The sequence below is a fragment of the Mauremys reevesii genome, linkage group 2 (assembly GCF_016161935.1).
Source record: "Mauremys reevesii isolate NIE-2019 linkage group 2, ASM1616193v1, whole genome shotgun sequence".
Taxonomy (NCBI): Eukaryota; Metazoa; Chordata; order Testudines; family Geoemydidae; genus Mauremys; species Mauremys reevesii.
The window spans coordinates 112,450,320-112,456,567 of NC_052624.1; the positions used below are offsets into that span (position 1 = coordinate 112,450,320).

Below are 6,248 nucleotides of genomic sequence, written 5' to 3' on the forward strand. Positions count from 1 at the left end.
TTTAAAGATTCAAGGTCAACAAAAGGCATTCAGAAAAAGATTTTTATGGGGATGAACTTTGGAACTCTCCCATTAGTCACTGCACTTTTTTTGTATCATTAACTAGATGTATGTTAATGAACTAGATGAAAGGTTTCTAGTTCCTTGGCTATAAGATGGTCATTTAGGTTTGGAAGAGTGAAGCAACTAAACTGAGCTTTACCAAACCAAAGAAAAAGAATAGCACAAATACCAAGTATCTTGAACAAAGACTGGAACCAACTAGAAGTGAAAGCAAGTCAGTAACAATGATGGAGATGTTTTATAATGTGGACTAGTTTCCACTGCAAAACAGAGTGAGATTAAACTCATATCCACTGGAAGCCTACAAAGGAATTGCATCCTGGTCGCCGATGAAAGAGAGCTACTCCGTTAGTCACTATACCATTAGCCTCTTAATCACTGTCTTTTAGAATGATTTTTTTTTTAAGGGGGTTAAAGAATAGCAAAGGAATATTTCATTTACAAAATGTACTAGGATACACTGAAAAACAGGACACAGTGTAAAATGTTTCCAGTATTATTGTGGCTGTGTTGGTCCCAGGATATGAGAGAAACCTGGTGGGTGACAAAATATCTTTTATTGGACCCACTTCTGTTGTTGAAAGAGAGAAGCTTTTGAGCTACACAGAGTTCTTCTTCAGGGCCCAGTCTACACTACAGACCTATGTTGGTATAAATACATTGGTCAGGGGTGTGAAAAAAAAACCAAACCTGTGTAGACAGCGCTACATCAGTGGGAGAGCTTCTCCCGTTGACACAGATACTAGCTCTCAGGGATGTAGATTACTACACCACTGAAAGAAGCTCTCACATTGGCATAGGAGCATCTTCACTAAAGTGCTACAACGGCACAGTTGCGCCACTGTATGAGAAGGCAAGTCCTATATCTGGGAAAGGTACTCAGGGTAAGTCTACAGTAAAAATGCTGCATTGGCGCAGCTGCATAGCCACGGTAGCACTTTAATGAAGATGCTCTACGCCGAGCCAAGAGGTGGTAGCTATGTCAGTGGGAGAAGCTCTCTAGCGCTGTAGTGCTGTCTACACAGAGGTTAGCTCGATATAACTACGTAGCTGAGGGGTGTAAATTGTTCACACCCCTGAGCAACATAGGTACAGGGATATAGGTGTGTATTGTAGATAAGACTTCAGATTGTCACAGCTGAATACAAAGTGGCAGGGATTGTTAAGCTTAAAGAGTTAACACACGTTCTAAGTATCAGAGGGGTAGCCGTGTTAGTCTGGATCTGTAAAAAGCAACAAAGAGTCCTGTGGCACCTTAAAGACTGAGGCCTTGGCTACACTTGAGAGTTGCAGCGCTGTTGGTGGCTTTATAGCGCTGTAACTCACTCCCCGTCCACTCTGGCAAGGCACATACAGCGCTGTATCTCCATGGCTACGGCGCTGCTTGTACTCCACCTCCACGACAGGAATAAAGAGTATAGCGCTGCCAGTGTAAACAGGGAATAATCTTAGTACTTTGTAACTGACCTCCAGAAGCTTCCCATAATCCTTTTAAGTGAAGATTACTCTCTGTTTTGTTGTGATGCCTCTCTTTGTTTTGTTATGAACTCTGGGCTCCAGAGCTGGTTATCAAAAAAACAAACACAGCTAGTGTTTGCTGTGAATGGGCAGAGGCAGGGGGCTCCCTTTGGAACACCCACAGCTAGTGTTTGCTTGAAGAGAGGGGGAGGGAGGAGGCTTGAGGAGAGAAGCAGCGTGGCGGGCGGGGATCCGTTTCTGCAGGGCTGCTTATCTGGTCTGTGAGGGAAAAAAACAGTTGCTGTTTGCTTTCAGTGAGTGAGAGAGGCGTGGGGGAGGGGGTCGGAACTTGCAAGGCAGCTGCTGACACAGTGTCGGCTCCAAAAATCCACATTTTCTCCCCCACACTCCACCCCCCACCTTTGAAAAGCACGTTGCAGCCACCTGAACGCTGGGATAGCTGCCCATAATGCACCGCTCCCAATGCCGCTGCAGATGCTGCAAATGTGGCCACGACAGTGCGCTGGTAGCGGTCAGTGTGGACAGACTGCAGCGCTTTCCCTACACAGCTGTACGAAGACAGGTTTAACTCCCAGCGCTGTACAGCTGCAAGTGTAGCCATACCCTAACAGATGTATTGGAGCATAAGCTTTTGTGGGTGAATACCCACTTCGTCAGATGCAAGAAACCATTCAAAATGAAGTGGGCAGTTAACACCTCTGCAGTCACAGGACAAAGCTGGTCCAATAAAAGGTATTACCTCACCCATCTCTCTCTCTCATAGTGTAAAATGCATAGAACAGCAGTTTTCTTGGCTCCAAAACCTAGATTCAGATATATAGTTATATTGCAGTATTCCACTATATTTTATTGTGTCGTTTTATTGGCTTAGATAAAAGATAACATAACTTTACCTCATTTATTGCTCAGAGTGATTGATAGCACAGCTTTACTGTGCAGAAAGAAAACTCATAACTGGCAGCCAAGCAATTCCAAGCAGTTTATTTCTTGATTTGTTTTACTAAAGGTGATATGCAAATATTTTTGAAGACTCCACCAACTATAAAATGTATTAACAACCTAAAACACGGGAAGAAGTTAACTGACCTATTTTCCTTCTTTTACATGTTTTAACACCCAAACCAATGAACTGTAACTACATGACATCCCAGCACAAGCTTCTGCCTCAGAATCAGGGTCTTCGTTGATATCCAACATGGAAGTCTAGGGCAGGCTGGAAACAGTCTGAATCCTGATGTTCAAGAAAAACCCACAATACTGTTCAGTTTTGAAACATTTAATATCCTTATTTTACAGAAACACTTTGCTACGTGAAACAGTAACTAACTGCATTCTACAGAACAAAATTAAGCCAATCTAATTTCCGTCAGCATACAGCCATCATGCTAATTGCATTGCCTGTGCTTATCTACACTTTGTTCATACCAATGGTGTGCATGCTCACCAAGAGCGCTTACACCAATTAACTGTCATCGTGAGATGGCTTCTGAAAGCCAGTAACAGTCGATGCAAATAACCCAGTGTCTACACTGACACTGTGTCGACCTAACTACATTGACACTGATTCTATGTCTCTCGTGGAGGTGGAATTAAGGCAGAGTAACAGGTGAGTTGTGTCAGTGGGAGCAAAATTTTAGGCTTTGTTTACATGGGAACTTTGTTGGCAAATCTTTCGCCATTCAGGGTGTTAAAACACACACACACACACACACCCCTGAACGACAAAAGTTTTACCGACAAAAAGCACTAGTGTGAACAGCCCTCTGTCGGGTGGAGAGCTCTCCTGCCGACAAACAGCAGCTACGGTGCATGCCTTTTAGTGGCACAGCTTGGCGGCAGTAGCACAGCCATGTCATTAAAAGCTGCGTAGTGTAGTAGATGCTTACATAGTTAGGTCGATGTAAGCTGCCTTGACATCTATCTAACTCTGTAGTGTAGACCAGGCCTAGGTTCTAAGTCAATTATGCACCAATTATCTCACACTGTAGTTTCTGGAACATTTAGTTTGCATTTCCAAAAGTAGGTAGATTTTCAAACTATTTGCAAGTCAATACAATCCTAACCACTGTGGGGACCTTCCATCTGTATAATTTGCAAACATTCATAATATTTTCCCCTGAATTAGGAGGCTATAGAAATGGGACAACAATATGAACTGTTTAGCAGGTTTGTTTTCAACATTTTCCTGTTCATCAGAACTGCTGAAGCTCAGATTTCCGAATACAAATTATAGCTGTGGTGGTGTTCCTATTTAAGATGCAAAAGGTATGTATGAACATTTCTGCAGTATATACTCTGGGGTCTTTGTTCAGAAACATCCTGCACAGAGGCCTACAGAACAAGGATGAAGATCTCATCAGAATCATCTCACTTCATATTCACTGGCTGCACAAATCCTGAGTTAGTGGACAGTCCAAATTATGAAACCTTTGTGTGTCATACATACAACTAGAAATGGGGGCGGGGGTATGTCTATACAGCAAAGAAAAACCTGCAACTGGCCCATGCCAGCCACAGGTGTCTAGTTGCTGTGTAGACATACCTGGGGAATACTCAGGAAAAGTGATAATCAGTTACATTTGCATACTAGTTCTGAAGTAGAATGTCCCACGAATTTTTTGTTTTGGCCATTTTCAAAATTAAACTATGTAAAGTTTCCTTTATAACCAAATAAATTTAACAAATGAAAAGATTATATGTAAAAACAAGAGCATTTAGTTACTCAATTGTGATTTTAAGACATACAGTAACCTTTTATATAACAGAACACTATATAACACACACTAAGCATCCAATTTACCATACTAACATTCTTTATTATTTTTGGCTCCCTTGATATTACATAAATTCAAAACAGCAGGGCTCTAACAACTAAAGAAAGGTAGGCAAGGCTTCAAAATGTTTTATTATTCCTGTTTGCCTAAACACTACAATTCAATCTTTCCCCCTCTTCTAGAAAGCTCCTTTCCCTCCTTCTCCTAACAGGTCTGAGGACAATCTTCCTCACAGCCTGTTCCATGCAATGGTGGAAGTTGCTGCCCCTGCAGGAGACTTTTTCCTCCCAGCTTGTCCTTTGCACTCTGAGCTCCGGACTGAGACGCTGTCAAGCGGAGGAAGGGGACAAGCTGAAAGGCAGAATGCCCTCATATAGCTGAGAGAAAGGACTCTGCTTAACCAGCCTAACTCCTCAGCAATAACTAGGAAAGCATCCTCCAGCAACAGGCAGGAAACATATGTCCTGTTCTAACACACACCCTTGCCTTCCCCCCTCCCTTTTTTTTTTTGCGCTCCCCCTGCCTTTCTGCCTGGCTGCAGAGAAGTGACTTGTAGGCCAGCCTGCTTCTCTTTATTCTATCTCTAAAGTCAAAATTTTGGAGTTCCATAAAATTCAGTGGAAAATGTTATGGACCACTACATTAAGACACACATTTCCTTCCTATTTATTTCATTATTTCATATAAAAGCTTTAAAAATCAATGCATTCAAGTCACTGGCTCATTTCCAATATTTCTCACTTATGTCCATCAGTTCTTTTCAATATTAGTTTTGAGTGAGTATAAAAGTTTTGGCTGCAATAGGAAAACTGCAACACAAAACTTAAACTGTAATTAAGCACATATCCCTATACAAAATGGCTCCACTATTTAGGCTGTGGCAGAACCTAAATCCAGAAATAAGTTTTAGTCTTTTTAAAACCAGTTTTCCCCCTTTGGAAATCATCTCTGTACTACTTTGTTGTTCTTGTTCAGAATGCAAAATTCCAAGAACCACAACTGTCACTGAAAAATATTATTTATACCACCACATAATGACATGTTTTGAAACATCTTCAGTTAACAAGAGTATCTGGAAACTCTTGGAGCAGAAAACAATTTAAGAAAGGTTAGATGAAGCTATTTGTCACTCAACAGCCTTTCCTACCAACGCCCCCCTCCTAATCTGGCTAGTGGAGATGCAGCAGGGTCCTGTGGTCAGGGCACAGGCCTGGGAGCTAGGAGACCTTACACAAGTCACTTTTCTCTGTGCCTCACTATCCCCACCGCCCTGTTTATTTAGATTGTTAATCTGTCTTGGCAGGGACTGTATCTCATTTTGTTAGTTACTGTTCTTAGCACATAAAGGGGTCCCAATCCTACTTAGAGCCTCTAGGTACTACTTGATCTTAGCTCATAGAGCTGAGAAGCATTCACCACAGAAATTTCTCCTAATGAAAGGGCTAGTTACCCTGCCTTTGTTAATTTCAGTGTGACAATGGAGTAAAAATAAGACAAGAACTAGCTCACTGCAGGTGGAGGAAAGAAAGTGAGGGGGGAATGAGAAGCATCAAGTGTCGTTTCAGGGGAGCTGGGATGCACATTATCTGTTTTCATATACAATTCCTCGCTTTATTAACAACGCACTCCAAACAAACACTTTAAATGTATGTAACTTTCAAATATTTGTTCATAGAAAAATACTATTAATTCATTTAAAGCAACTGATGAAATACTCCAGACGCTAATAAAACCTCATACACATTGCCTTTTTGTTTAATAAAACACCAGGCTATTTAAAAGAGCCTGGCCATGTTGGTCTGCTTGAGAATACTGGAGTTTCTTTGAAAGCCTTTCTACTAACACACCATCATGACTGCTGTATTCTTCTGCCCACTTTTGCTTAAAAAAAAAAAAAGACTGCTTCTCAAGAACTAAACTCCTGCCACTGAA

At 41.5% G+C, this 6,248-nt stretch overlaps 1 protein-coding gene across 1 annotated transcript in view; it reads right to left on the reverse strand.

The window, feature by feature from the left end:
* The window catches only part of SDHA (succinate dehydrogenase complex flavoprotein subunit A), a 30,533-nt gene that overhangs the window by 23,410 nt on the left and 875 nt on the right, over positions 1-6,248 (reverse strand). The window lies entirely within an intron of this gene.